Consider the following 9,986-nt stretch of genomic DNA (forward strand, 5'->3'; position numbering starts at 1 on the left):
CCAGAAGGGAATAATCAGCACACAAAGTGAGGGGCTGGCTATTATTTGTGGAGACCATTGCATACAACTACAATTAAGAAATTATTTATCTCTTACTATAGCTCCTTCCTTAAAGGCTTCTATAGAAAGGTATCACCTATAAATCAAGGACAGGAACTGTGGATCTCTAGATGTCATTGGGCAACAACTCCCATCAGGCCCCAAAGGCATGAAAACATTTGCTTGGTAGAAACAGCCACCACAACCCTGTGATATTATAAGTATTCCATGTAAACCTATGGTTCTTCCTCCCACAAGTGTTAACCACGTTTCAGTCTTCTGTCAGAAACATTCTTAACCATAGGTAGCCATTATAACAGCACTGATTGTAATCATAACTGTTGTTAACCAAAGATTGATATTAACTTGTGATCTGAAACCCATGCGAACTGTGATCAATACTCAGTCATAGGAAATAGTGATGCCTATGCAAGAATATTAAGCATAACTGAATCCTGTGATGGAAGTAGGGCTTTACATTGAAGAAGAGATGTGTTGGAGGTAAGCAGCATAAAATTAAGCAGCCCAGACTTGATTCTTCATGCTTAATGGATCAAGAGTGTTATGTGCAACAACTCTAAAAAGGCAATACTTGTAAAACACCACCACCTGCAACAAAGCTTTTAGACAAGCCAGAAAAGTTGCTTGACTTAAACCACAATGAAACTTTTTACATCAGTTTAAAAGTAGGAACCACTGTGCACTGTTACATTTTGTGACAATGTTAAAAATTCTTCAAAAGAACTCTTTTTGAAACAAGGAAGCTGCTATAGGATGTTTGTAACAAGGATAAGATATATCCATAGGAGTGTGCCTCTACGTTCTACAATCTTCTGAGAATACCACTTTAAATTTGTTGTCTTGCTGTAAATTTAGGTTTTAAAATGTGACAGAAAAATTCTCTACTGTGTTAGGAATAAATGATTTATTTCAGCATTTAGATTTTTTTTTTAAAAAAACAAAAATATAAGTTTAGAAATTAGACCACATTCTCCCCCCCCCCAGATTTGCACAGAATGAAATCCACAGACATTTACTGTGGACAGGTCATGTTATCATAAAAAATGTTCACTAAAAATGCAAGATTTTTCAGTCCTCAGTGAAACAACTATCTCTTTCTTGTTGATCCCTTTGTCCCTGGCAAACACTGGTATTTACCAGCCTGGCATATTATCCACCTTTGAGCAATAGAAATATATTACTCAATTGTAAAATAAATAAAATCTGGAACACTACAAATATTTTCCAAGTCAACACACACAGATATTGAAAGCCACATTATATAACTACAGCAAACATAAATACCGTTTTTAGGCAGACAATTAAAAAGCCAGTAAGCATACAATGTAGATCAGCTTTAAGATGCCAGTGTTGAAGTCAAAATCTTTGTAATTTAAAATGAAAATGACTAAAGTCAGGTAGGGCAGGGCCTTCTCTGTTGTGGCACTCAACTGTGGAATTCCCTTCCCCTGGAATTACACATTTCCCCCTGACCATCAAAATTCCAGTTTCAACTCAAGATACTTTAGTTCACCTGAATATTTAGGGCAAGGAGAGCCAATGTGAAGCCCTCCAGATGCTGTCTCGAATCACTGGCCATGTTGCTTGGAGCTTATCAAAATTTGAGTCCAACATCTGGCAAGCACCATGTTAACTATCACTGATTTAGGGGATGGAGATGATCTAGTGTCTAACAGTTGATGCATTTTTATGCTGTATTATGAAAATTGGCTACTGTGATTGTTGTTGTTGTTGTTATTCTTGTTCTATATTTTTAATCTATTGTGAGAATTGGCTGTTTTATCTGATTATGCTCTACACTACCCTGAGCTCCTTTGGAATCGAAACACAGAAATGTAATTAATAGAATGAACAAATAATTTATATTTTAATGTATGCCACAGTAGTAAGGATATGTGGCAACTTTTAGGTCATGATCCTACCAAAACACTTTTGTCCAATTGATTTCAAAAGGAGAAATGCTAAAACAAAATGCCCAGTTCTTCCACTGACTGCAAAGAGACTGAAAAAGAGCTTTTAGAAAACTGCATTTTTAAATGAAAAAAATATACAACATACTAAAAAATATGAAAAACTGCATTTAGCATAAATGTCATGCTCTTAATGTTTTGATAAATTAATGTTTTGAAAGTATAGATTTGTTCCTTAATTTTATTTTATTTTCTGCTTAAAATACTTACAATCACAATGATTTACCAAATAAAAGTATGAAGACATGAAGGTTTCACAGATTTAGAAAACACCAATAGCTATGCATCTGGGGTAATATTATTTCTGTTGCTCTTTTTCATCATACAAGTAGCATACAACTATTTATTCTCATCCAGCAAGTCTATTTATTCTCATCCAGCAAGTGGATAGCATTGTAGGTATGTTGTTCAAAAGGCAGGGACTTCATCATATCCAGCTCCCAGATATGAACATAGAACATTTCTCTCAAGGCTGGTAGCTCTGAACATCTGCTTGCTTGGAAAGACACTTGCAGTAGTAAGCAAGGATAAACAAATATGCCAATTTCAGTTTTAGCTTCTCATTTTTTGAATCTTAAATTACATTTCTGTGTCAATTTGAATTTTTATGAGTACTTTACAAAAAAACCCAGCATCAGCGTTTTTGTATGCATTTGTCCTAATACACATATTTTGTGTGCAGTTTTTGCCTAATGCACACATTTTAAAAGCAATCCTTCCTAATATAACGCACTTTTCACTAACATGCATTTCACCTAACACACATTTTTGTACAACACATTTTGGTTGGAAAAATTGTGCCACAAAGTTTGTAGGTGTGAAGATTTTGAAGGATCGATGTATTTCATGTCTTGTACTGTTTCGGGAAATGCAAATGTCTCCCCCATATCTAAAAGTTACATGGGATCTATGATTGAGACCAACATCTAATTTATGCAAAAAAAGCATACACCTAACCAGCGAGGTAGATTTAGTTAAGCAACACCAACCTGCCCAGAGCAGAATGCACATTTTGATACCCAAACACAACCTTCTGTGAACCACAGCACACTTTACTTCACAACAATTTAGTCTACGGGCTGGATTTCAGCAAGCAGAAATCAGCTTGTAATAAATCTTTGATATGTTCAGCTTGTTGCTGTCTTGGCTAACCTGATTTTGAACTTGGCAAGGTCCTAACCAGGTAAATGGCCTTAAGTTAATTGGTCCCCCACTCCTAAACCCTTGCATTAATGTAGCTGCCTGCAATACCAGTTTATTCCTGAAATTGTAGTAACTTAAGATGACACATTTCTGAGTTTGTGATGCTGCACTGAGGTAACAGCATGCTGTACACTCCATTATATATATATATATGCTGGTTGAGCAAGAATGGGCCTTTTCCCACTTGAGTTAATGGAACTATCCCACATCAGTCCAATACATGTTTATTGTGCATAGAAATGCCATAGAACTCATTGGGAGTTGCTTGGGAGTAAGCACAGAAAGGATGGGAAACTATGTCAGCCTATATTGTACTTCAGCTATGGATGGACTTGTATGAAAGGCATAATTATATTGTGTTATTGATTCTGCATTATCTCCCTTACAATCTGTTAATAAGGTAACATTTGTTTTACAAGCACAGTATGCTGAAATGTATTTTGTTCAATAAATATACTTTCAAATTACTACTTTGTCTTTAAAATAGCATTCTATTTACTGTTCTGCCTTCAGTATAGAGTTCTGTTTCCAATTATTCCATCCAGCTAGCATCCCACTCTTTTACAAATACAGATGCAGAAACACAGTGAGATGAAGAGATCGTACATTGTACATCCATTCTCCTTTCCTCTATGTATTTTACTTAATATTAATTTGATAAAATATTATGGCCATCGTACAAAGTTTGGGCTAAAAACACAGATGAAAAAAGGCTACACCTGTTTTCTTTTGCAATCAGCTAAAGAGATTTTCTATTTACGATAAATATCCCACAAACTTGAATACCAAGCCATTTCTCATTCTTGTGTTTTAATCCTTGGTGCAAAACACTCAGCAACAACTTCCAAACGAATGCTTACCTTTTTCGAATTAAGAAAACTGCTGACATTTGAATCTTTAAGAACCACCTCGTGCATGGCTCTCTGTTCAGAACTGTTTTGCAATAATACGTGTGACAATATTAAGTACTTTGCAATTAAAAATTCCTATTTGAGGCTCACAACAAGGAAGCGTCCCAAAACACTAGAGGGCAACAATGTCTCACAAAAAAATCTAAGAATAAGACTTGCTTGGGTACCACAGGAGAAAGACAGATGTTAGGCGAGCTAATTGTTGGTCTTTTTTTTTAACAAATAAAATCACAAGCTCTAAAACACAGCGAGGTTTCTCTTTTTTTGGTCTCTGAAAGCCTCACTAAGCTATGCCTCAACCAGAAAAGGGTTAATGCTAAGAAAAACAAAAACCCTAACCTTTAAAACAGAGAAATAACGAGCCATTCCGGCATAACTCTCCCAAAAGTAGCTGCTTGGCGTCCGAGGGCACAAACAGCCCAGCCCGTGGTCTCTCTGAGGGAAAGAGGAAAAATATTCCTTCCACATTTCAAAGGGCGCAAAGCAGCAGGCGCCGTCCCAGAACTTTTGCGCTTTGAGGTAAAAAGGGAGGGGAGAATCCGGGGTCAGAAGTTGAGAGTTTCCCGCCCGGTTTCCTCAGAGGGACCAGCGCAGCCCCACCTGGTTTTCTTTCTTTCTTCCTTCCCCCTCCCCGTGGTCTCCATTAATTACCTGAAGATGCGCTCCAGGACCATGGTGCCTCCTCCTCTTGGCGGTGACCTTCTGCGGCTCCTCGCGAGACATAGACCACAACTTGCCGGCTCGCTCCTTCGCGCCGCGTCTCTCCGCCCACCCCGCCCCGAGGCTTCTCCCTTCCCCAGGCGAGGGCCGGCCAGGGTCGCCTCCTCAGCTGCCTCCAACCCCTGTTGGCTCCCCTCAGTCCCCGGGGAAGAGGAGAGGCAGGCAGGCAGGCAGGCAGACTACGACTTCAGCAGGAGAGGAAGCTTGGCCAGCTTTGTCCCTCTCGCAGCGGCGGCTTGCTTTGCCTTCCCCTCAGCGGGAATGGCCTGGGCTGAGGCACCCTCGGGAAAGAGAAGCGCCTGCCAGGCGAGACCACCCCCCCTCCCCAGTCAGTGGCCCCTTCGCCTTTCCCTTCCAAGCAGCGGGGATGGGATGCTGCGGTCGCGGCTTCCACTTGAGAACAGGGGAGGAACGCCGCTTTCCAGGCGGCTTCCCCATTGGTCGCAGGCTTCTCTTGCTTTGGCCAATGAGCGCGTTCTTGGGAGGAGGCTGAGGAAGCGGCTCGGAGTTCTCAGGCAGCCGCCCCGGGAAACTCCCAGCAGCGAGCCGTGGATGGGAGACGGTTCTTTGGCAAAGATTCCCGGAGCTTCCCACATTGGGGGTGTGTGTGAAAGAGAGGCCCTTTGGTGCGGTGCCAGGCTCCCTAAAGGTCCAATCCCACGGCGCGACCCCATCGCGCGCGATTTAACCCGGGAGCTCGGTGGGGCTTGCTTCCAGGTGGGCTGCGCGCTTCTGGGCACAGGATCGCTCGCAGCGCAATCCTATGCAAACTAAGCCCCGCCGAAGCTCAGCCGGACTTGTTCCCTAGGTAAGTATGTATACAGTATTGGGATTGCAGACTTTGTGAGCGAAAGATCGAGCTTCCCCGTGCATCGTGGGTTATTACTGCTGGTGCTGCAGCCCTCCGTGGATTTTGAGGGGAATCTCCCCATCTGACTTGAAATATTAGACATGCAGGAGAGAGAAGTTAACAAACCTCCAAAGAAACAATATGCACGGAGTGCGCTAGCCGGCTGAGAAGACTACTCAATAAGTTTTTAACACCACCACTGTGATATTGTGTGTGTTTTTTAAGGAATCCCGCCCCCCCCCCAATTAATTTGAGAGACCAGAGATTTATTTAACTAGCCCAGTCTTTGATTTATGGCAAGCCTCGGAAGTGTCTTCGATTCCAAGTTGCTTTTTACCTCCTCTGTAGGAAGAGCAATTTCCTCTCTGCCTGTTCAGCGAGACAGCTCTGCTGCACCAGGTTGCATTAAAAGTAGGTAACAGATTCTTGCTGTCACGACTGGTGTCAAAATGCTGGCATCTACTGAATCCTGTCCAAACCTAGAAGTCTACAACATGAGGGTGTTCAAACTGCTGCTGTCACACACGAATAGGAATACACCTGCTGGTCATGCTCCCACACGACAATGTGCTCACTGATCGCTTCCCCTTAAACACTCACTGGCTGCACAGTCAGTATTAATGAGAACCCACCCAACTGACATATTTGTGCTGAGAAACAACCCTGTATGTTAGTATGTAGTATTTCTGTGAGGAAGAGCCTAGTATATAGATTGGAACCTTTCTTATTAAACTTACCTGTGGGAAACACTCAAACTGCACCCAAGCAGAAGAACATTCCCTCCTTGTGACTTCCCACAACTGGAATTCAGAAGCTTTATCCCCTCCACCCATAGTGGCAGAACATGGCTAGAAGTCATTGATAGCTTTCTCAATGACCGTGTGCAATCCTTTTAAAGCCATCTCAGTTGGTTACCATCACTGTCTCTTGTGGGAGCGAGTACCTGAACACATTGTATACAAATACTGTATACATTGTGTTCATAGTTTGTTTGTTTTTTAATAGACTAACAGAAGCAAAAGAGAAAGTCAGATATTGACCCACAAAACTTCCAGTCTGAATTTCATCAAGCATGTGGGAGACAGCAAGGGAAGGGGGTTTATGCGAGAGGCAAGCTGGAGCACCACAGGCCAATACGCAAATCTGCAAAAATTAAAATTGAAACACATATGCTATTTATTTACATATACAGATATAAATTGAGATTGCCTTTTAGGGCAGTGAGGAGGGACACAAACTTTCGCTGTGACTGTTCCCTTCAGAGCTTAATTTGCCTCTGGGCTCTTCTCCTGTATTGGTAGGGTCATACATTTTCATAATTTGCCTCTGGGCAGATTAAGAGGGTGGGTGGAGTTTCATGGGTACTGCACTTTGCAGAACACCCAGCTGCCCTACAAGCAAAGTAAAATAAAAGTAAGCTGGGGGTGGGGGATAGGGAAAAGCCAGGAGATCTGTGATTCCCATGGCTTGAGCTGCAGGGCACTTCCTAACAAAACCCCCTGGGGATATGTGCAATATATTTTAGCAGGAACATAACAACTGGTGTATTCTGATTATTCACAACATTAGCCTTTCAGATGTCTCTGGGATCTTAGAAGCAGTACATAATGGCATTCTAATGTTCTCCTGCTATTTTTCCCCCCTATTGTGTGTACTCAGGGGTATATTGCCTCTTTATTTTTTTAACAAAATTTATAGAACACTTATTCAAAATAGAAAAATCTCTACTAGCAGTTCACATGAAATAGTGTACAATATTTATTTTAAAAAATGATAAAAGAAGAAGACTTAAACAAGTAGAAACATTTTTAATATAAAAAAGCAAAGCAAATTAACAGAATGTGAAGATAAGCATGCATAATGATTTTTTATGTCTGGGTAGGCTTACTAAAACAACAACAACAAAAGCTTTTAGCAGGCATCTAAAGCAGTACAGTCATACCTCATGTTACGTTTGCTTCAGGTTGTGCATTTTCAGGTTGCGTCCCTTGGTGACCCAGAAGTACTGGAAAGGGTTACTTCCAGGTTTCATCGCTTGCACATGCGCAGATGTGCAAAATGACATCACACGCATGCTCAGAAACGGCAAATCGCGACCTGCAGGCGCGGGTTGTGTTCTTTTCAGGTTGTGAACGGGCCTCCGGAATGGATCCCGTTCGCAACCAGAGGTACCACTGTACTGTACAGCAAAGCCACCTGCCTGAAAGGGAGTTTCACAACATGAGTGCTGCTATACCAAAAAGACTGATTCCTTGCATATGATTTTTTCCACAGTGATTCCAATTCAATGTCCTGGATAAGGATTAAACAGCAGATTACATGTGATTCATGACATTTATGTCCTACCTTTCCTGAAAGGAGCGCAACGTGGTACACATGGTTATCCCACCCTTTTGACTCTCAAAACAATCCCATGACCTGGGTTAGGCTAAGAACATGAGAATATGAGAAAAATCCTGCTGGAACCTAGCCCCCCTGAGGCCCCTAACAGCTGTCCAAAGATTCTGGTTGCTGATGCCAGCTTTGCAGAAGCACAACATATACCACAATACAGCATGAAAATGTATCACCCTTACAGGTCCTAAAAAGATTAACATGACACCTAAAATACTATGGTGGTTCTCAGCAGTACACATTCATCACTCCCACACCTAACTAATGTGCTCTCTGAGGCCATAAAAGACTACATGCCTTCCTCTCTTTCATTTGCAGTGATAACATTTGATTTGGAATTAGTGGTGTTCTTGTCACTGAGAGGAGAATGCAATCTGAAGTGTACATTCTCTAAGGGTAGTTTAAGAAGCGACCAGGCCAAGATATACAGTCCTCTTACATTAAACATTGGTTCCCCCTCCCCACTTTATTATGCTACACATCATTTCATATCTGTATTATCTGAAGATTTGTTTTGTTATGTTTTCTACAAGCATTGCCTGAGACCATCCATCTTCCTACACCGTTTCCCTTATCTTTGAGCCCTTAGATGGAAAATGCATTGGTCGTTTCTCTTCGCTCGCTTTTGTTTTATTTTCAACTCTTCATTTTCAAAAATGTTTGTGGTGTTTCTCCCAAGCTGCCTTGAAGGCTCCCCGAGTCTTTGGGTGATGAATCCCTGGCATCATAGATGAGTGCCCTGCCTTTAGGGCCCAATCCATATTAAGCACCTTATGCATGTCCAACTGAAACAAAAGAGACAAATGCAGTTTGGTGTTAGCACTTGCTGTAAATCTGTTTTAGTCTTGTTACTACCAGAGACTCCAACAATTTTTATCTTAAAAAATAAATAAGTTACCACACTAACTTTTCCAGTATGTACTGCTTCTTCTTTAGTAGTGCATATTTTCAAGACAATTCTGCACAGGTACATACACTTCACACCGGTATTTATGGGTACACACACTAAAATGCTTCATTCTTTCAGATAGCCCCACTCAGGAACTGAGATCATTTTCTATCCCTACAGTAAGCGAGCCAGTCATTAAGCCTAGGCCCCTGTAACGTACTGTGTACATACCGTAGTTCAAAAACACATTTTGCCCCCCATCCCCCAGAATTCTGTGAACTATTGCCAAAGGCGCTCACACAATTCCTAGTACCTGGATAGCTCAGTTGGTTAGAGTGTGGTGCTGATAATACCAAATGTTTCAGGTTCAACTCCTATATGGGACAGCTGCATACTTTATTCCTGCAATTCGGGGGGGGGGGGAGAGGAGTTGGACTAGATGATGCTTAGAGTCCTTCCATAGAATCCAATTCTATGATTCCACAGTTAATCGGCCAAAGGCCTGATTATAGAGAAACAATTTGCCTGGCATCTACAGTAAATATATGTAATGAAGGTCCCATGTTTTCACCTGGTGCTTAAAGGCATATAATGAAGGTGCAGGCCAAACCTCCCTGGAGAGAGCATTCTACAGATGGGGAGCTACTGCAGAATAGGCCTGTTCTTTGAACTCTGTTCAATGACAGGTGTGGAAACCAATGTAGTTGGTTTGGAACTGTATGCTTCATCAGTAATGAATGAGACTGAAATTCCTATCATACAGGATGCTTCTTAAGAAAAAGTTATGGAAAGAGTGGGACGTTCTCTCTCCCCACCCCCAATTCCCCGTCTATCAGGTCTCTAGGTTTCAAGGGGTTTCATAAGTTAATACATATTCAATATGTGGTGGTGGAAATTCAGAATGTATTAATTTTAGTGAGATGTTTTGAATATATGTCAATGTGATTGAAAGGTCCTTGGTAACACTGAAATTGGTTGGGAAAATGTGT

Source organism: Podarcis bocagei, assembly GCF_964188305.1.
Source record: "Podarcis bocagei genome assembly, chromosome: 9".
In the NCBI taxonomy this organism is placed as follows: domain Eukaryota; kingdom Metazoa; phylum Chordata; class Lepidosauria; order Squamata; family Lacertidae; genus Podarcis; species Podarcis bocagei.